Source organism: Bombus pyrosoma, linkage group LG15 (genome assembly GCF_014825855.1).
Source record: "Bombus pyrosoma isolate SC7728 linkage group LG15, ASM1482585v1, whole genome shotgun sequence".
NCBI lineage: Eukaryota > Metazoa > Arthropoda > Insecta > Hymenoptera > Apidae > Bombus > Bombus pyrosoma.
Genome location: NC_057784.1, coordinates 3582642 through 3604141, shown reverse-complemented (window position 1 = coordinate 3604141; position 21500 = coordinate 3582642). Strand labels below are relative to the sequence as shown.

At 39.7% G+C, this 21500-nt stretch overlaps 1 protein-coding gene across 2 annotated transcripts in view; it reads right to left on the bottom strand.

Moving 5' to 3' along the window:
• The window catches only part of LOC122575742 (complexin), a 322428-nt gene that overhangs the window by 286280 nt on the left and 14648 nt on the right, over window positions 1–21500 (bottom strand). The window lies entirely within an intron of this gene.

Sequence of the window (21500 nt, the reverse complement as noted above, 5' to 3'; positions counted from 1 at the left end):
GGGAATCGCATAATAACGGGATAATACCGTGGGGACGCAAGTGTCGTGGACATTCTAATGGCGCCATTTCTCAAGCAGGAGAAAAACACGAAAGGGACAGCCTGTGTCTTCATGGTCGTCGATAAAACGTTGGGCAAGTATAAGCGGGTCTAAGCGAGTCTAAGCGTTTGTCGACGCGCGAACCCGGAACACGGCCTGCCGGCTGAAAAACTTTCTGAAATATTGACGGCCCTTTCTGAAAGACTTCCAGTGTCAGACGCGTAGATTTAGGCTCTATCTTTCTCTGTTCGTCGCTGGTAACGGCTAGCCGTATCCTCTTATTTCGCCCCTTGTCACACGAGAAACAGTAACACGAAGGCTTAAGTCCATCCACTTTTTTCTTTTCTTCTGACCTTATTTTTTTTCTCCTTTGTCGCTTCTCGTTCTCCCTACTTCGTTTCTCGCGTCTCCATATTGTCCGCAGACTACCGGAAACTACGAGGAAATGCGCGCGTATTACGCAGGCAGGCAATTCCGTTTAAAAAATTACGAACTGACCGACCAGTTGATTCACCTTCGCTGGTTAACGGGTTTACCCTACCGCGGTCTTTTTTTAATTCTTTATGTTTCAATCTTGTTTTAGTTTCAGCCGGGAAAAAGGTTTTCAAGCCCGCTGCGACCCTTCAACTTTTATATTGCGATCTCGCTCTTATTCATGCAAACGAGATGAATTTTAACGTATCAGCGAAGCGTCCAATGTGAAATGAATTACGCGTATCAGTGGCGATTCTTTCATATTTTACGCAACGTGAGATACTTTTCTTACTTCTCTTACTCTTTCAACTTGAGGTATTTTTCAATATTAAAGAAAGTACAGTATAAGCTAGAACTTATGGAACGAACGCAGCAGGATTAATGTTTCAAGGAAATCTTTGGCGTACAATTTAAACGAGAAGCGAAGAACATATACAAGAATTCTCCGTATTTTCCTGCAATTTCTAAGAAATTTCTAGGGATTGTCGAACAATGGAGAAATACGATTCGGTGGGGAATATCCCAAAGAACAGATCAACCGTTAAATATAAATATATTATCACATGCTCAGGTATCGTGGCCATTAAACATTCAAAACGTCGATTCGGTCACTGGTTACGATCGCAAAGATTCATATAATCGATTTTCCCGGCGATTCTGCATTATTAAATCGCTTCGATCAGATCGGATGTTTAATGCATGATGGCCTTCGTTTGTTGGCCGTATCAAAGTCGATTCGTCGGACAGAGCAGCAGCCAAAGCGTTCTCCTTTTCCCTTGAAATTCGCTATGGAACTGGGCCGATCGTTCTCTAATTAGCGAAGGCAGATTTCGTGCTGTCCAGGCTGCATATCTGATATCTGCATACACGATACTTCGTCCACTTTCTTTGTTGCTGTGTATTGCGCCATTCGGTGACCCAAATGCGAGTTAATTTAAAAGTGCCGTCCTCGAGAACCCGTTACCAACTTCTGCGTTATACATTTTGGCGAAGTAGGAGGAAGTTTCGTGTTCGAGAAAGGAGAAAGATTACTACGGGTAGAAACTCAGAAAAAACCCGGAGTTTACAGGACCTGAGCATTAATCCCTTAACAGCTCGGCAAATTTGACAAATCTCGTCCAAAAAATTCCTACCTGTTCCTGTTGATAAATTAGTTGGATATCTCGTTCTGCTATGGAAGGAAAAGCTAAAAGTAAGGCTCGAGGCTAAATGTAACATCTTAAATCTAACAAATTGTTCCATTTATTTGCTACTTATCATCAAGTGACATCAACATAAAAGAACAAAAAGTTAATTTCTCCTGTTTTTCTCGTGCGTTCTTCGATAACCATCTAAGAAACATTGTCAGGAATTTAATATGAGAAGCACTTAGGTTCATTGAAAGATTAGAAATGGAATATTTTAATTCATTTTACTAAGTGCATACGATCCAGAATAAAGATATATCAGCGGTCGTATACTTTAATTTATGTCCTCGGTAGTATAGTAGTTTCTACTCGGTAGTATAATAGTGGGAATCTTTTGTACAGCATAGAAAATTACAGAAATGAAGGAAAACAGAACAAAGATCGCGCTGAGAGGGAAGAATTCGATTCGAACAGGCTATCTCGAAAGCAGATCACGTTTAGAGAAGTCAATAAGCGTCATGGATTGTTGTAACCTACTTTGTTCGATTGTCATCGATAATAGAGTACGGGTTCGGTATTCTACCCTAAACACATTGATAGTGTTTGCTGTGTACTGTCGCTCGACGAAATACTACCAGGTGTAATTTCCATCAGCGTCTGCCTCCGGAACAAATTTACAGAGCTCCACGGTAATATTGTAATCGTAGAAAACAAACATACGCGAATGCCGTACTATGATAAAATAGTTAGCAGAAAATCCTCTCTTATGCTCAAAAATCAGGCAAATGGATAACGACTTTCACGTATATGGTACACGCGTTGTTCACGACAGCGTCGTGTTTACCGTATTTATTTTCCTCTGTTAAACAAATTCTCCGCTTAAATCGGTAACATGCAGTTTATTAACGCGCTGCATTTTACGCCGCGGTAAAATATCAACGAGAAAGTCACGGGTGTAACGTCGGAACAGATAAACTCGTTCATATGCATGCCAATTATTAGCGAAACAAATTAAACAACTTGAACATCCGTAGCAGCCGTTGTGAACCGCCGATCTAACTAACATCGGCAGCCAGTTCGTTTTTTGTCGATAAAAAGTTGATAAAGTTGATAAATTGAAGCGCCGATGAAAGAATCGAAAGCTCGTTTAAAAAAAAAAAAAGAAAAAAAAAGAAAAAAGAAACGAGATGTATGATGGAACACGTGAAGTATCCAAAGTGGCAAAAAGCAGTCGATATTTTAGTATTAGCAGGCTGGTCGAGTTGACTCTGTTCGTCAAAGAACGAATAAATGAATAAATAAATAAATAAATAGCCTGACGGAGGGCCGGCCTTAGTTATTGAAGTTGGACAGCCGCGAAGAGCAACGGAATTTCCCTCAGCCATTATGAAATATGTTTCGACGGTCACGGGTGGTGCTCCAGGGATACAAACAAGCTTTTCATCAAACGTTACGAGGCAAAGCCTCTAGAATTTTCCACTAACACGAGCTTGTTAGTTCAACTCCTCACACAAAAGGTGTCCCGCCAAGACTTCAGCTTCTATTTCATCGTTCACAGTGAACGTGTCTATGATCTTTTATTCTCGCCTTCAACAGAATCGGAGCGAGGATGGCGACCACATGTCGTTATCTACACTTCCGTTCATGGCAGGACATCTGCTGGTTTCATACCAGACACGACCAATCAATCTTAAGTATCAAGAAAACGATTAATTAATTAATCAGAGTTCTATATTCACGCAGGGTTACGATCCAATGTACGTAAATTATAATGGTTGCGTGTTGAGCCTCGACATGTTTTTAATCTAAATCCTATTGAAAAGATCGAAGGTGAATCTACTCAAAATCTGAGTGTGTATTATTAAATCACCTACGGCATGCGTGGAACTATGTAACAAGATACACGCTAATAATATGAATGTCGAAATATGAATCGAAAGACACGACACATATATATTGTAGTAGGAAGAGAAGAAGAGAATTAATTGTGTTATATCAGATTGATGAGATTATTGTGAATTGATTAATTGACGGTGATATCGAATACGTGGTTCCTTTCTAGTTTAACGTCTGCATAATTTCAACCGATTTTTCCGCCTTTACTCGTGTTAATACGAGTGTCGTGATATTTACGAAAAGAAGCGTATGACAGGTACCCAGGGAACCTTGAGGTGAAGAGCCTTCACAGGAAGATAAGATGTCCTGTACGGCAAACTTTCAGTTCGCAACTCTCGCTACTTCTCCTCTTCGATTCTTTGAATGCGTACTCTGTTCTATAAATTCTAGACTGTCGACGAAATAATTTCGACAGAACGAATTGTCGAATCGTGAGTTCGCAAAATCGAATAAGCCTGTGACTGTGTTCGTTAAACGAGGGAAGAAACGACTGTAAGAAACACGGGTCGAAATGAGCTCGACGCTGGTTGGCGCGAAGAAGGTTCAGCTTTTATTTCACCCGACATCCTGGTTACCAATCCGTTCGCTTTCGAACATAATTTCCAGTCAGGACGTGACCGGTTTACAACTTCGTGTCGCGCCTCTCTACCTCGCGGAAGATAGGGAAGAAAGGAAGATAAGGTAGAAAAGGGAGCAGCTGCATCCGATCGTTCTTCGCTAACGCGCGGGATCAACTAAGACTGTTTGTCGACGTTTCGCCGTAACGGTAGCCACGATACGTGCTGCGATATCGTCGAAGAAACTGCGAAAAATAAAAGCACCTGTAAAACACCGCAACGATATCCGATGCATAAACACGACAGGAAGAAAGAAATAATGTAGTAGATAGATGGTGTCGGTATTATAAATCTTGCGGTAATGATATTCAAAGCGTCGAACAAAAATTCCTACGCGGAATAGCTCACTAAAGTACAAGTAATAATTGCAGAAATGTTATACGTTATGCGAGATATCCTGAAATTCCATTGGCATTGGAGTGAAACTCGATGATCGTGATTATATGGTTAAAATTTTGAACGAATTCGAAGATCTACGTAGAAGCTACGAGACATTCGTTGCAGATATATATTTCACAGGCTGTTTGCGCGGTGAATTTTTAGTAGGCTGTGTATAACATTGGCTCTTTATCGTTTATTTTTATTCTTATGAAACTCTTTCAGCGGTAGAAAATTGAATATCCTGAAGAGATATAAGATGAAGAGATAGATTACTGGAAAAAACGAAAAGTCTCGCGAAACAGATCTTTTGAAAGTATTTTATGCCCTTATGTTATTATGCGCCATAAAAGTAATCAAGTGAAACGGTGAATGTTCAACATTGTTTTTAAAACATTTCTTAAAATCCGCTTTGAACTTATCACGCAACCAAACATAACAATGTGTTTCTTTCACCTGGATACTGCGTTGATCTGCGTTAATCTGAGAAACTTTATCCCATAAACAGATGCATAAAGAAATAATTAAAAATGAAGAGGGGAAAAAAGCTGATTCTGTAATAAATGGCCGGTTAAAGGAAGGGTCAGTGGACGCGAGGAGAGATATCCTTTCTACAAAGTCTTTTTCGCGGCGTGTAGTTTACGGGACGGAGAAAAAGGAAATTGCTCTGGGAAACCGTGGAAATTATTTATCATTGCCCTACGGCGTTTTCCTCATCTACTTGAACACGGAGAAAGGGAAAGATAAATAAAAAGAAGGCGAGTGGGAGGATGAGTCGATTTAAAATGCGAGAATAAATACGCGACTCAAAGAAAATCAGAAAGAAGCGCAATGAAAACGTGCCGGCGGCGAGCACAGATTCCAGACCAAGCGTATTTATTCCCACGAGAAAGTACAAACATGGGTGACCGTCGGGAGTATAATAAAAATATAAAATATCGCCGAGAGTCGAATGATTTTTCATGTAAAGCTTTTGCGGCCAAGCTTGAAAGATTAATTCGGTGAAATCGGATTTCTTTAAAAATTGGTTCCATTGTGCGTAAATTTCAATGAAAATTCGCCATGAAATAGGGCTGCAGGGAAGGGCAGATTGTTCAGTTTCCGCTTCGTATTCAATTCAATGCGTAAAGCCACGTCCTGCTAGTCCCGCGTTAATTTGAATTCTAAACGGACATTGATGTTCCTTACGGAAAATTAGGAACCCGAATAATCATTAGAAAATTGTGAAAATCTTTAGGACTCGTTACATTATTTCATCTGAAACGTTATTTCAGCCCTGCAGTTTATTTAAACCCTGGAGTTATTACGTTATTATGCTTTTATCTGATTCATAAAGAACTTTGCACAATGAATTTTAAATTACCGTGACAGCCGACACGCACAATTTCTCTCGTAACATTCGCAGATAACTTTCACGAACGTCGTGCTACATAAATACAAAATCACCGATTATCGCATCTTACACGAAACCAGCATCCGTCCTAACGCTCATGATCATGAGTATATCCGATATATATCCAAGCTGAACGTCCGCTGGAACGTTAGAACGAAAACGGCAACGAGCGAGAAGCAAATTTACGTCGTAAAAAATTCATTTCCCCGGCAAGATAACGTAAAGTGTTTACCCGTGTAAGTAATAGAATATGCCTTGAAGAGAAGGAAATAGAATTTAAGCGGCGCTGTTGGAAAGCCGCGTAACGAGACATCAACGAACGAAATGGATGGGCCGAGAAAAGAATTGCAAGACACTGCCCCGATCTTTCAAACGTTCCGGAGGTCGGTGAAAACGGCACAGCACGATACACCAATGAAGGAACAAATTAAACTTCGCATAGCAACTTTAGTTGGCTGGAAATCCAGGCTTCAGTGCCGCGCCTACATTCTTCGACGGCAACAAACGAATTCCAGCGCCTTGTTTTCGACGGAATTCCGTGCTCGCAATGACGCGATGTTGGATGCTTGGCCTCTCACAAAGCGGCGTACACACGATTCCCCGTTAGCTGCAAACCGCCACGTTTCACCCTACGCGGCCTATCGCATTGTGTGAGGTATACACACGAGATATAGCAAGGCTCAATGCGCTACAACGCTGGCCCACCCGATAATGGCTGTGCTTTGCATGCTGGCCGTTTTGCCAATGACACACGATACGATTCACGAATCGACGTAATTAAAGCCGCGCCAGGAAACCAGCGAGAGAAATTCGTGGGCTGGCAGGGGTGAGACCGGTTTTCGTTGTGTGCAGTCGAGCAAAGTGCGCGCATACTGTTTTCGATTTCGTCTCCGTTCGCGCGAAATCTGGACAAAGGACCCGGCGATAAAAGCGCAAATTCGTTTCCAGTGGACGCGCGCCGCTCGATCCACGTTATGACTATGTATCGTCATACCTTACTCGGCTATTGGCATTCGCGAATTTCAGTAAATTCCTCGCGTGTATGATCGTCGTAAGTCGATCTTTCTTGATCATTGGTACGGAAATGTACCTCGCTCGTAAGAATTCAGTTCATATAAACGCGTTCCACTCCTTGGTTCGTATAAAGCAACCGACAATGATCGGTTTGAATTGCCCAGCAAAGGATTAATGCAACATAATCTTGCATTCGTGCAAGATAACGATGGAAGAATTTTGTAGAATTGTTTGTACGATTTACAGAGGGAACATAATCTGTTGAGGATCGTGCTCGTAAATTTTGCAAAATTATCGTCTATCAATGGATCATGAAGAAGTTGGCGTTCCAGATAGACCAATACCAAACAATTGCGCGAAAAATTATATCGCTTGAAAAAGAAGAAGAGACTAAAACTTTTCCATACACCTATATACACATACATATTATTATGTATTATTATTATCTACGGTATGTTCTAAATACTTATGAGCGGTCGTGTAGAGTATTAAAGCGCCGAGGATCTAGTGAACCGAGTCGCGTATTTCACGAATGGAAGCATGGAAAATATCACTGTGCTTGGCGAACTGTTTAAATTTCCATCGATTCAGGAAAAGTTAGGGATTTATTTTCCGCTGGCGGGAGAAACGTAAGAGTATTAACAAATTCGTAGGGAAAACTGAACGATGACAAAGCACCAAGTTGGGCTAAAGTGCTATCGATAAAAACTCGCTTGGAAACTTGCTTTTGGCATTATAAGCGAATCAGAAGCAGCAGAGAGGATACTATAAGTTAGGAAAGTTGCTGAAACCAGCGAAGCTACGGAAGCTGGTCGACTCACGGGCAACTCGCTATCAAATCGTAGTTATTCGCTAAACGAAGGACAAGAGAGCGAACAGACGGAGAATTAAAGAAGATTAATCGATGATCTGTCGAATCTGCAAGAATTTACGCGCGCAGTGACTCGAAGAAGTATTTGATCGCTTGTTGCAGACGATTTTTATAGATATGTTACGTGGATTATGAGAAACTTCTTAAAATTTCGTTAGTATTGCTAAAATCGAATATAATGAGAGACAACTATCGTGATTATACTTATAGAATTTGTAACTACATTGGAAATATGTATAAAAGTAAAGAGACATTTACCGTTGATATATACTTGTTAAAAAATTAGCATATAATATGGATATTGATAAGATGGATGATTAACTATTTAAATAATTTTGTAACTTTTATGAAATGTATATCTGTAAATGTAAATTCGTTTCAAACTTTAACATTACGACCGTGACAGCCGTATCACGTCATACGTCATACAGAATCTTCTGCGTGACACGCATGATGTATTCAAAAGTTGAGATCATAAACGAATACGATAAATGCAAAGACGTTGAGTAATACGTTCGTGTTTTAACGGTAAATTACTGTTCACGTTTTACATCAAAAACTACATCGAACTATGTGAAATATTATTGAGAGGCTACGATGAAACTATACCAGAGTTATGCATCGATTGTTGGAAAAACGAACAAGAGAATCATGCTGCGGCATAAAAATACTCTGTGATATTAAACGATATGTCCGTGAGAAGGATGAAAATATGCTGGCAGGTGACACCGCGGCAAAGGGATTCTTTGAGCGCCGTAAAAATTAATTAAAACCCGTTGGCTTGTAAACCGAAAAGCTTGTCATCCAAGAGAAACCGAAGAGGCGAGGAGACGAAGCGGAAGGACGCGCGTTGAGACGACTCGTAACAAGGCTCCTCGACTCGGAACAGCACCGACAATGCCGACAAGCGTCTGAAGAGGATGAGCAAGCATCTCGTGAGTGGCCCTGTAAGAATGTCCTTTGGAAACAAATAGAAAAATGTCCGAGGATTCGTTGAATTATTGGCATATTGATCCTTGCATCGCAAGCTTCGGTTGCGAATGGAGAAAAAGGAAAGAAAAAAGAAAAAAGAAAGAAAGAAAACAAACAATCCAGGTCTGTTCTAAAGACTCGCTGTGTGAGATAAAATACGTAACGTCAGCTGACGTGAACGAAATAGTTCAGACACCTCTACAAACACGTCTTCCCGATGACACGGTACAATTTCTAGATGTTATGGTTCATCGATGTTCTTCACAGACACGCGATACGTAGTTTTCGCGGTAATTTGAAAATGCATCTTCCAGCATCGGGATAAAAGTAACTGAAAAACCATTCGCCCTATGTCAATCCACGAATCGTTAATTAAATTGAAATCGGAGATAGCGTAGCGACAGTCCTTTGACGGAGTATTTTCCGCAAAAATGTATCAGCAGCATGCTGAATTCAAAGAAGGAAAATTTCAATCTCTGGCTATATGCTGAAAAAGGAGAAGCTGTTCGTTAAAAGGGAAATTATATTTGATATTAAACGACTGGGTATCGAGTGGAAGTGGATTTAAAGCACGTTGCCTGCAACGATCGAACGCGATGATAATAACTTTGTAAATTTCAGGATTTTTTTATTCCTACAGTTCTATCTATCCCTATGCACTGCATGAACATAGACGAACAGGCTGTTGATTCTTCCGAGGATAGCAACCAGAGAAGACCAACCGGATATATTGGGAAAATCCACAAAAACAGTTTCCACCGGTGGACCATCCGGGAAACGGAGTTGCGGTTACCCATCTCACAGATTACATCGCAGATCTCGCTCGGGCGGAAATTTTTAAAAAATCATACCATCTCCAAGGTTTGCCATGCAAACGAGCGAATTCGCCCATAGGAGATTGGACGGACTGTTTCAACATCCGTAAAAACTATTCTGTTCACCGATTCGTCGAAAGAAATTTCAATGAGAAGGGTATCCCGCATTTCTGCAAGATAGCTGCAACGGTATGAACATTTTTTAACGAGCAGCATTCGCGTATAAATTGGATCACAATGTTGCTTCATCGAACGCCAATTGCGTAATAACGTAGATTTCGCTACAGAATGTAATCGGACTACCGTTAATTGAAATTCTTTCTGGCTGCCGATTACGTTCCACAAGAGGATCTTACGGATTTTGCGAATTGAAAATCGCTCTCGTGGTTCGAAAGGACTATATTCGCGATCGTACACGATAATGAGGCAAATGGTTTGAGAAATTTACGTTACCAGCTATCAGGTATGATATCAATTGATTAATGCAAACGAGAATAGTACTTTCGAACGTCGGATATTGTAACTTGATCTTGGTCCCAATTTTATATTTCGTATATAATATAATGTATTATATTAATTTTCTTATATTATATAACATAATGCAATATAATGCAAAAGTATGTAATATATATCGTACATATGATATGGCCTGTTGTTATATTTGTTAGAACCTACGTTACGATTTAATATATATTTTACCATTATTCACTTGCAAAGCGTTCACTTTATTTAGCACAGCGATAAATATAATAAATTTGGCATCGAACTACGTGTTACAGTTCGTGGTTAGTCTTCAGTGATCGCGTAAAAGTCTTAGACCACACTCCAAACGAACATGTTTTGCTTCTATGGACGAACAGGAAGTTACTCGATTACGTTAAAATTTTTATTATCTTCGTCGATCTTGTCAGTTTGATCTCAGTAGTTATTTCATCTATTCATTTAACGATGAACGTATTTGGCTTCCAACTTTAATGCGGCCAGTCTCCCTTACAAAAATATCAGGAAAGACGCGTCTCGATTATTAAGAGAATGTTAAAAACAAATTTCTCGTCCACGTCTAAATAAAGCTGAGACGCGTAAATAAAATTCGCTTGTGACAGAAGATTAAGGGTAAACACTAGAAACGAAACGCGCGTGAAGCGATTGAAAAAGAAGAAGTGGAGCCACATTCCGACACTGCGGACGAAACAAGCCCGCGGGGGTGAAAAACGGTACGAGAATTTCATCAAGTTGCTCGCAGCTGCTTCGCCATTCAGGCTAATCCGATTCATTTCACCTTTCAGAAGTTTCAGTTGATACCACGCGTAATTCTGTTAAGAAGTTGGCCATGTTGGCGTTAGCACAAAAGCTCGACGGGCCGCGCGTATTTACGGTCAGGTTCTCCCGGTAATTAATCCCAATTTCCTGGCCACGAGATGCCGTTCCGACTGTTAGCCTGTCCCGCCACATATTTACAAGCGTTGACGCCGCGTCCGCGTCTGCCTCGATGTTGTTACACGACATTAACGATGATACTGAATGCGCTTGTGAAAAAGATGCCCGCCATGCAGAGGAATACATTAACGTGGCGCGCGCGTGCGTCCATCGTAAAAGCATCTACGCAAAACCGTAACCGTGTTTCCCTTCCGAGCCAGCCCTTTTTGCCGGTGAAAATGCAAATTACGGAGTGGATGCGGTCTCGAAGCTACATACTCCCGCTTAAGCGCAAAAAAGCGACCACGAGCGTGCCACGCTACTATACGGTAAAATCGTTAAATCGATGGTGTAGTATCGTTAAAAATTCAGTCATCACGGATTGCGATTCCTCTGGACTTTGCAGCTTGGATACCCAATTTATGAATTCTGATCCTTAAACGTTGACTGCCAATATACAATACGATATTATGCGACATTTTACTGTAAATATACTGCACTGTAGCGTTCAATCTGCAGGAAACATTATGTTACCAGAATATTTTGCAAATTATTATTATCGTATTTTATTAAATGTTGTACCGGATTCTGTTTACACAATTTTCTCTAACGATGTTACCTAGCTAAATCATTCACGTTGTTCAAGGTTTTTTAGCTATGAATCTATTTTACCTCGGTCATCCTAGAAAATTTAATATCGTGAGTCTTCGATGATCACGATGCTAGTTAACATGCTGAAGAGATTGCGAAGTATTTTACGGGCTGTCATTTTTAGTCCAAGACTTTTTCATCTGAAACTAGGTACGTCCACTATCTTTCCGAGGGGATGATTAATGAGACTGATTTTTAATGGCAACAACAAGAATATTAAATAGAATATATTACGGAACAATATATCATACATGTGACGTGAAAAGGCGTTCACCGGTTATTTGGCTGTCATAAGAGAGAGTCGCGACTGAAGAATATTGAGAAACACTGTTCTACATCGCTACATCTGTTCCATCAGGTAGCATCAGATAAATTGAGTTACGTCTCTACCAATCGTTTCTCGAATTCTGAAATAGATTTCCCGAAACGGTATCCGGAACGGTCCCAAAATTTGTAATACATGCGCGTACAAGCATTCAACGAAATAAGGGTCTCGTTTATTCAAGACGAGAAGGGCCAGGGTTTCGCGAAATGTCTTCAGCCATCTGCTATCCGTTACATAAGTTCAGAGATCGCTGGATACGTATTCCAGATGGAGGATCAAACCTTCTGATTTCGTGTTTCGTATTATTCTCACGTTTTGAAGAATAGGATATTCGTGGTTCTCGAGCATGTAACGGGCCATGCTACCGAAATATTTATTTCTCGACGCGTATAGGGGATCCTTTAATTCTTTCTTATCAAATTGACGTCAGGAAATAGTCTGATCGGGAATTTGCAGTTACGCCAACAAATCGAAGTGGATTCGTGCGAAGAAGACGTATCAGCTTCGTCGTTCGAAAATATTCTACGCGTATTTCAAGAGTCCATGGAACGTGGCAAAGTGCAATTTCGTTCCGTTGAATGTACATGAATTTGCAGAATCGTCCGAAGTTTTCTATCATCTAATCCCACAAGTACATTTAGTACTCTTGCGATTACTTTCAACCAATTTCACCGAGAAAAGAGCTACGACTATTATCTACACGGCTATCGTTGGACTATACGTTTTTCATGTAATTTCATATTTTTACGAAGAGAACAAAACGAGTAAAATCTACATAGTAATTTGTTTATCCTATTAAAAATTAATACGAGCACATCCCACTTTGGATATTATTATTTTTATATATTATTTTCGCGCCTTTAAATTTACCAGAAACACGTAAAAGCCCGCAATCTAATTATTATCGCGTATCCGGAAATCCGGAGGATTATTTTGCCGCTACGTGCGCACCGTTCCCTATTCAATAACGTGCTCGAAACTTTTTAATACTTCAAATTTTGTAGCGCAACGCGAAATGTAGCGAAAAATTCGAAGCATTTCGCAGTTCGATTACCGCACTTTTCAGGTGAGCTCAGCTCGGCTCGCGATGGCTGCGTCGAGCGAAGGACTGACGTGGATACCAGCGGGGTAAACAATAACGATATTGTCCGCTTTGAATCCCTGCGGACCTGCCGCGTGCAATCTCCACCAACCTCGGCATTGTCTCGTTAATTAAACGGATAAGCCGTCGAGACTACGAGAACGGCATCGTCGACGTCGACGTCGACTCGCCATGCCGGCGTCGCCGATCACGCCGAACTTGACGCGAGCGAAACTCGCGGCACAAAGCGTCGGAAACGTTTGACGGGGTTGACGGACGTGGCCGGAGATAACGAAGTTGCTACGTTCGAGTGACACCGGGGCGAGAGGACGACGACAGGGTGATGTCAACGGAGGGGGCAGCAGAACACGAAAGAAGGATAATGGGTGCACCAGACAAAAGAGCGTTGCGATAAAACGCGAGGAACAGGGTGCACGATTTTTCGATCTCTTCGAAGGAATAACGATCGAGAAACATAGTTGGAATATGTGAATATATGTCGTTGAGAAAAGGCGTTGGAATGTGGCTTACGAAGAACATTCTGAAGACCTTTTTAATCTCGAAGACGTCATGAATATCCCGATGACATCGTTCACATCAAGAAGACCTTTTTAATCCTTGCGTTGATAAGTAAAATCTTTGATGGAGAGCCGACAACCGCTGTTCTCAGCTATCAGAATTCCACTTTTCTACAATTTCGCAACTTCCCTATGCGCGATTAATGTACAATTTTCAAACAACGAATGATCTATATACAGAAACTGACTAATACAGAACAATTAGTCAGTCGATCTAATCACATCGTATTTACTCGCGCTTAGCGTTATAGTTAATTATTTGTACCACGTTGTTCAAAACTATTCGGGGACCGCTATTATCAACGGTTATAGTGTATCGATCGAACGAAGAAAGGTGAAATTCTACAGTCGGAATGGAAATTGACATGGTATTTGTACGCTACTGTAATAAAGATTATGTTAATAAGGTAAAATACGGAACGAATGTACACGCATAAGGAACGGATATAAAAATTAAAATGATACGGGAAACGATACATTAATTGTTGCGAATAGCGCATATCCATTTCCGAATGAATTCAAGTGCATGTCTCAATTTCCAGTCTTACGCAATCCGCGTTTTACTATTCTGTATCTTTTGTTCTTACTAACACGCTTTTGTTCTTTCAAAACAATATTGTTCCCTAAAAAACAATTAAATCCAACGATACACGAGGAAATTCAACGATTTTAATTATTTCTTAAAGATTTTCTTACCATCGCATTTCTTTTCGTTTTCGAGATCCTTTCTCGATATTATCAATCGTAGTCCAGAAAGTTCATTGTTATAGAAATATAAAAGTTATACAAATAAATATAATTTATAGAAATCTAAACACGAAATATCACGAAAGAAATCGAATAGCACCTTTCAAATACATTACGTCATACTACTATACTCATCTATACACTTATTACAGATCAAAAAATACGAATCTAGTTATTATTAAGTAATAATTGTACTTATTACTGTTGTTTGCGAATTACGAATCACTCGACGTCTGACACGACGTTTCTCAAATCAAAACGCGCGGCCCGCGTCACCGCCGCGCGCATGCGTAGCAGCATCTACGCTTTCGCGTAATTCAAACGAAGACTAATGTGAATATTCATACAAACTTAAATATTTATGAATATCAGCGAAGAAATGGAAGTTTATTCTAAAACTACCGATAACCAAAGTATAAAAATTATATCGAATAAAAGCAAAATGAAAGTCATATGAAAATATTTCTACGAAAAATTATAAATCGAGAAATTCCCTGACAAAAAGTCCCATTATAATAATAAATTATAGAATATTATTATACAAATATATGTTAGATACATAGGCGCCAAGTGTATTTTTTCTCTAGAAAATTTTTATTTATTTTGCAAATATATAAAAGGAACATACTTCTTTATCAATTCAATTTAATCAATTCAAACGTGGTTAATATGAAACAAAGCAAGAACTAAAATATTTAATGCAATTTTCTCTTTATTCGATTGTCAAACGTCAACAATATCGCGAATAAAGACAGAACAGAAGCTGCATTCCTGGCATATCAGTTTCCACGGGAAAGGTGTGGCTGGATGTTCAGACCATTTTATTTCCATCGAAAATATGTCGTTGCCGTTTAACCATCGGGCTCCGATGTAAAAAAGGAACGCGCTGAAATGCATATGTACGGCAAAGTCGTAGAAATTCGATGAAACGTAGAGACCAAGCTTCGAATCGCTCATACCGACGTCGGTGTCGCGAGTCAGAAACGCGAAACTCGAATAGGCAGTCGCACTCTTCGCCGTAAAAGCTACACGACCAGAATTCGGTGCCAACGAATTCCAATGACGTCCAATTTCATCCATTTCACAGGTTTCCGTGTGTTCTTCCGCCACATAAAATATTTAGCAAATATCAGCGAGCCAGTGACGTTAAGCGGTCCCATTTTTGTTAATTAAAAGTTTCTCCGGGGGCGAGCAGCGTGCGTATAACCCCGAAATATAAGGCAGATAGCGTGGAACATGAAGAAGCAGCCGTGAAATTACCAGAAAACGAGATAAAAGCTCGCGAAACGGCGAGAAAATCGTTAACACGTCGAGTGCTACGGCGATCGTCAGTGACCCATGTCATTAAATTAAAATAAGATAAATTTCATTCCCCATAACAGATTTCCAACAATGTGAATGATTTAAATAAATACGATTTATACAATATTTTCAGAAAAAATACCCAAATATAATATAATATTTTGCAAAAATTAGACGTTACGGTGCAGCATATTTCGACATATTGTGGCACTCAGAGCGAAACATATAAAACTCGTGTGGCTGTGAACGTGTCAAGGAGTAAGAAGGATGAAATCGTTAAATCCATCGTACATTTAATAAATTGGCATAAGCGCGACGCGATGCAGATCGCTGAACACGATTATTCGCTGAACGCGTAGAAATTTTTAACAGGTTAAAACTTGCTGGATAAAAACTAAATTATCGCGAGTCATGATATCGTATGATGAGAGAAGATGTTAAATTTCATACGTACAAAGGGCTATCTCGCAGGGTCAAGCAAAACAATTTAATTAAACGTACCTTTTAGCTCGCGCAATTTTACTATATTCTCGTCTTGCATATTCATTTACCAGGTTACGCAAAAGGCGAACAAACAGAAATATAAAATCCTTCATGGACCTAACATATGTGCTACAATACAGAAAAAGAAATAATAGCTTTGCGATTTTTATGATGATCTCCAATGGACTAAGGAAAAATATAATGTTGCTAGCAAATATCCGACAACTTGCTTTTCTTTGCTTTCTTTTCTATTATATAAAATAGAATACTACGAGTCAAAATTGGCAGTCGTAATTACCACAGATCGCAAAATTATTTTGTTATTTTAAGAGCTGTACAATTTTTTAATTTTTTAGACTATGAGCCAGTTAAAGAAGATTCTTCCACGTTATTTGAATACAAACGTACAGGTTCGTCGATGTATTTTTATTTAATTAGAAATTAATAACATATTGAAACTTAATTAATCGATATTAATTCGCCATTAATTTGAAAATTCGATTAAATTTCACGATATTGTTGCTCCAAATATTTATATACTTGTTACGGGCACGAGTAGCATAACTAGCTCGGCAGAACAAGTAGTACGGCTCGGAGACTGGTCAGACGGAGAGAGAACAGCTGATTCTTCTAATCCTTTTTTACGTTTTTCGCGTCTTTCAGCTTCTCGAAAGCTCGAGGGTGTACGCTAACAAGAAAGAACGAAGTGGAATAGCAAACATAAAAAAGCGAAGAAAGGGTGGATGGTCTCGCGGGAAGAGCACCGAGACTGCCGAATCTCCGGCCAATTTTTCACTTACTAGAATTCTGCCTTACACAATTTTCCGATCTTCCATTTGTCGTATCGAAGTTGTCACGTGGGAAGATCTATTCTCAAACTGTTCTCATCTCTTCTGCCTATGTACGATTTGACCACAACTTTCTTCATGGAAAAAGTCGAAACGACGTTGCAGAATAGAGAAAAAGGGTTTATAGAAATGAATATCTTGGAATGTGCGGAAGAAAGTACAGTGAATCCTTAAATAGTGTGCCAGTTCGAGACAGTCGCATGGCCGAAAATCCGCGTACAATTTTTTATTTTACTGCAGCAACTAACGAAAACATGTTATTCCTCTCTTCCCGCTACGCTTTAAAAGCACAATTTATTATAAGATTAATAGCCGGCTTATACGAACGAAGGGGCAGACAGAATTTACGCAGCAACACGGTCCGTTCGCTATTAATTCCGTCGATTCTTGCAACGATATTCCAGTGTGTTATATTCAAACTTAAAAATCTGTTAAACGCGGGGGGGAGCACGATTGAGTGGAAAGTGGTCGTAATAATGCAAGAAAATGAAGCAAAGTGGCGTTTTCCGAATATTCAGTTATCTTCGAATCGCGGTGCAATTTCAATTTCACGATAAAAACGCCGGCTCACTGGCAGTCCATTTAAGAGCATCTGGTAGCGAAGTATCTCCTTACAAGAGCCGTTCTTAAATAATTCAATCCAGTCCAACTGGCCGGACCAAATGGAAGTCGAAAGGTGTCTATTCATCTGCGAAGAGGAAGTCGCGAGAGGCTGGCGCGCTTCGTGAGAAATTAATTTATAAGCGAAATGGTCGTGGTAATTGGACATCAAAATGTCCATTAAAACCCTCTGTGCATTCATAACGCAATTTTCCATGCTTTTACGAGATGCTTCACGCCTTTTGACGCAGGCTATCGCCCCTTTTTGCGTGAACACCGTCAAAGATTGTTAGTCATCCATAGCACGACGCGGAAACGCGCCACTAATAGACACTAAATGCATTTAACTAATAGTTACGTGATCCTTCGCCCAGGCAGATTCTAACCGGAAGAGAGTCTTCATCAATGCTGCGAGATTCCATTAAAATAGGAGAGCATCATCTAAAGGGTACTCATTTATCGTTGCGAGGCTAATAACTTGCGAGATGGTACATGCGGACGCTATTTGGCCGCGCGTTTCGCGTTTTAATCAAAAATTTATCGTCTCATCCGAGAGGGAAGCGATCAATCGTTAATCTGCCGGATAGATATTCATCCCATCTTTAACGTTACTCGACGAACCTATTATTCATCGTCTCGAATTTTCAACGTGATTGAGGACTCGTCGATATTCGTGAAAATGCCCTCCGAACTACACACCAGAAATATTCAGACATTTTCGATTATTGCAGGTATACAACGTGCGATTCAAGTAAAGCTTTCTTTTTATTTTATATCGGACAACCTCGCATGGAGATCGTAAGCTCTCGCAAGTTACATTTTTCGTGTTTCATGGAAGAACAGTTTTACAAAATTTAAGTTCAATGTGCTGTCAATCAATTTTATATTGCCAATCTCTTTCCTTTCTATTTGGATTTAGTAGCGTATATGTATAGATATTTTCAACACTTTCGTGAACATTTCAGAAATATTTATAAATGTTATTCGAATTCGTTCTTTTACAAACGCAATTAAAGAAATAGAAAGAAAGCAAACAGAAGATTCTTGTCGTGTGTTCGTTATGTTTCTTTAAATTTCCGATAAATACATAAAGGTCCACGATCTGATTATTATTCATCGCTTTAGAGATTCGACAATGTTCGTGAAAATAGCCCCTGTCATTCGAATTGTCCCGAGCACGACAGATATTTTTGTTTAAGGCAACATCTCAAGAGATTTAACAGTTTCACAATTTTAACGTAATAAAAGAGAGTTAGGAATCGTTGTCGGGCCAATTTCGTCGGTAAATCGGTGCGTATAAAAGAGAAACGTGATGAAATCCCATGGAGAATACAATTCTGGAAATGGCGAGCCGGTGTGCCTTGAACGCTAGCGTGCCGCTCGTTTCAATTTGGATATATTTAGGAAACACGTTACCCCTGGCAATCCAATAAAAAACCGTGCTTAGGGTAAAAACAATGATAGAACAGCACAGGTCGAAAATAATAAACATAGAAGTATGTCGGATTTTCCTCAGCTTTTCGTCAGATTACTGTACTAAATACGTATGTTTTAAGACAATCTTTTCGTATGATCGACGCTCTGTACGCTTGAAAGGATACGACAAATACGACGCAGAGGAAATACTTTGAACGCGTAAAGCTTCCTCTGTGGATTGTAACGGTTTCAAAGAGTAGAAAATTGGTAGGTAAATATCGAGCAACGGATCCGACACGCGTGATCGAAGAAATTTCCATTTTCTTTGATTCGATCCTGTCGCTGTGAAAGATTTCCCATTTGTTCCATAAATCGTGCTTCGAAATTCAGGAATTCGCTTCGTATCGATCGATCGTAACGACACGCGATCCGCTTTGAACTCTCACTCTCTCGTTCTCTCTTTTTCTCTCTGCCTCTTTGGAATGCCAGGCGAATGGTACACGGATAATTGCAAGCATTGGATCGGACAAAATCAAAAGTCGAAGGTCCCACGATACCTTTGGAATATCTCTTCGATTAAATCTCAATGGGAAACTTTCTTCCTTCTCTTGCATAAATTGGGTTGAAAAATCGAGTTTTCTTTTTTTAATTTTCTTAAAACGTTAGATGCGTAGAACGGTGTTAACGCGGCTTATCAAAATTCAAACTGCTGACGAAGTTACAGAGATGAAGCTCGCGGAGGGAAAATGTTATCTTAAAAATTCCCTTGCGTATTTCTTCGAACTGTTTTCTGGCTTGGTTGTCATGAAATTTTCAGGACTACACATTCAATCTTCTTCGTATTTTGAACGAATATCCTTTGTATCGTAATTTGATCACTTTTTAGAGGCTTGTTAGAGGTTTCTAAAGGCATTTCTTTAAAAAAAATCTTTCTCTTTTTCACATTGCTGACATCTGTACGATCATTAAAGTTTTCCAGAAATCCTGCGCTACATTTCAGATAATAGACTGCAGCTTCAAAAGAATATTTTATTTCAAACATGCCAGCCCCTGCCGAGGCTGACAGCCACCAACTGATGTTCCAAGAATAGAAGTCCCATATACAATGAATAGCTCCTCTACCTTGCAAGATCTTTCCTTAAAAGAAAGAAAGAAGAATTGGAAAGTAAAGCTAACTGTCGCATAAATACCATCCGAAAAAATCTGTACTTTTTATTCTGTAATTATTTACGAAGCAATTGTCCAAAGTTCTAAGTCTGTGTAAGCGGCCTGTGCTTTTGGATGAAATGTTGTAAATTACTAAAAAAAAAGAGGACCATTCATATGAAAAGAACAGAGACGAAAGATGAAAAATTTGTTTCTCGAAATTTGTAGAAAGGAAAATCTGAAAGGAAAAACGAGAGTTCTCCGCCGAAGAGGAGATGCTGCGATCGATAAAGACTCTAATACAGGAAGAGCAATTCCGCGGCAATCTACAACGATCGAGGCGACTATCGCGCAAGATATTGGCAAAAAATAGGCTCCGTGTAGTAACAATATTCGACGGTTGATGAGCTCATCAGAAGCAAAGTTTATTAGTTGGGAATAAGAACAATATAGATAGAGACCACGGCCGTTTTCGTTCAAACTCCCTGAGGAAGATTCTTAATCGAAGTCTAAGAGAAAGAAACCAGCTCGCTCGCTACCGGCTACTTGACGCGAAATAATTGGCCCACTTTCTCATACTTTTTTATTCTTCTGTAATAATAGGCAATGATAGCGGCTTTCAATCGAAAATGTGAAAATTCCCAATGGGAAGCGAATAATATTTTCACCAAGAATAATTTGCCTTTTAAGAGGAAAGATCGGATTTCATTCTGCCAACCCGAGAGAGATCCGCAACGAATTCTTACTCTACTCGATTCTGTAGGTTCCGCGTGTAATTAAAAATATCTCACGGCAGTTGTATAGCCCCGGAGCTATTTTGTCTAAAAAGAACCGCTGCAAAAACCACCGCTTTATTTATATTCCAAATTTAATTAACCAAATTTTTCAACACGTAAAAGAGGAGAAATAATAAAAAAAACGTTCGTACTTCTTCGAGGATCGCCGAGCAAAGCCTGGTTAGTAATTTCAGAAATGTCCGATGCTATATAATATATCAAATCCGGCTGAAAGAGAAATATTGCGGTGGCAACAAACAAGTTGAACAGTCGTGAATAATCGTCGCACGAAGGGAGGCCAACGTGTAATCAGACCGTAAAATTCAATCCCTGTGCTTAATTTTCTAAACTGTACGTTCTATCCTGCACACAGTGCAGCTCGTGCAATTGGTCAAATATTTCCAATAATCAAATTAATAACTTTTTCGTCTCGTTACACCATATATTCTCGTATTTGGTAGCTGTGCATTTGGTATCGTATTTGGTATCGTGTTCGAAGCATATTGAAATAAATTTGGAACGTTCCGAAGGAAGA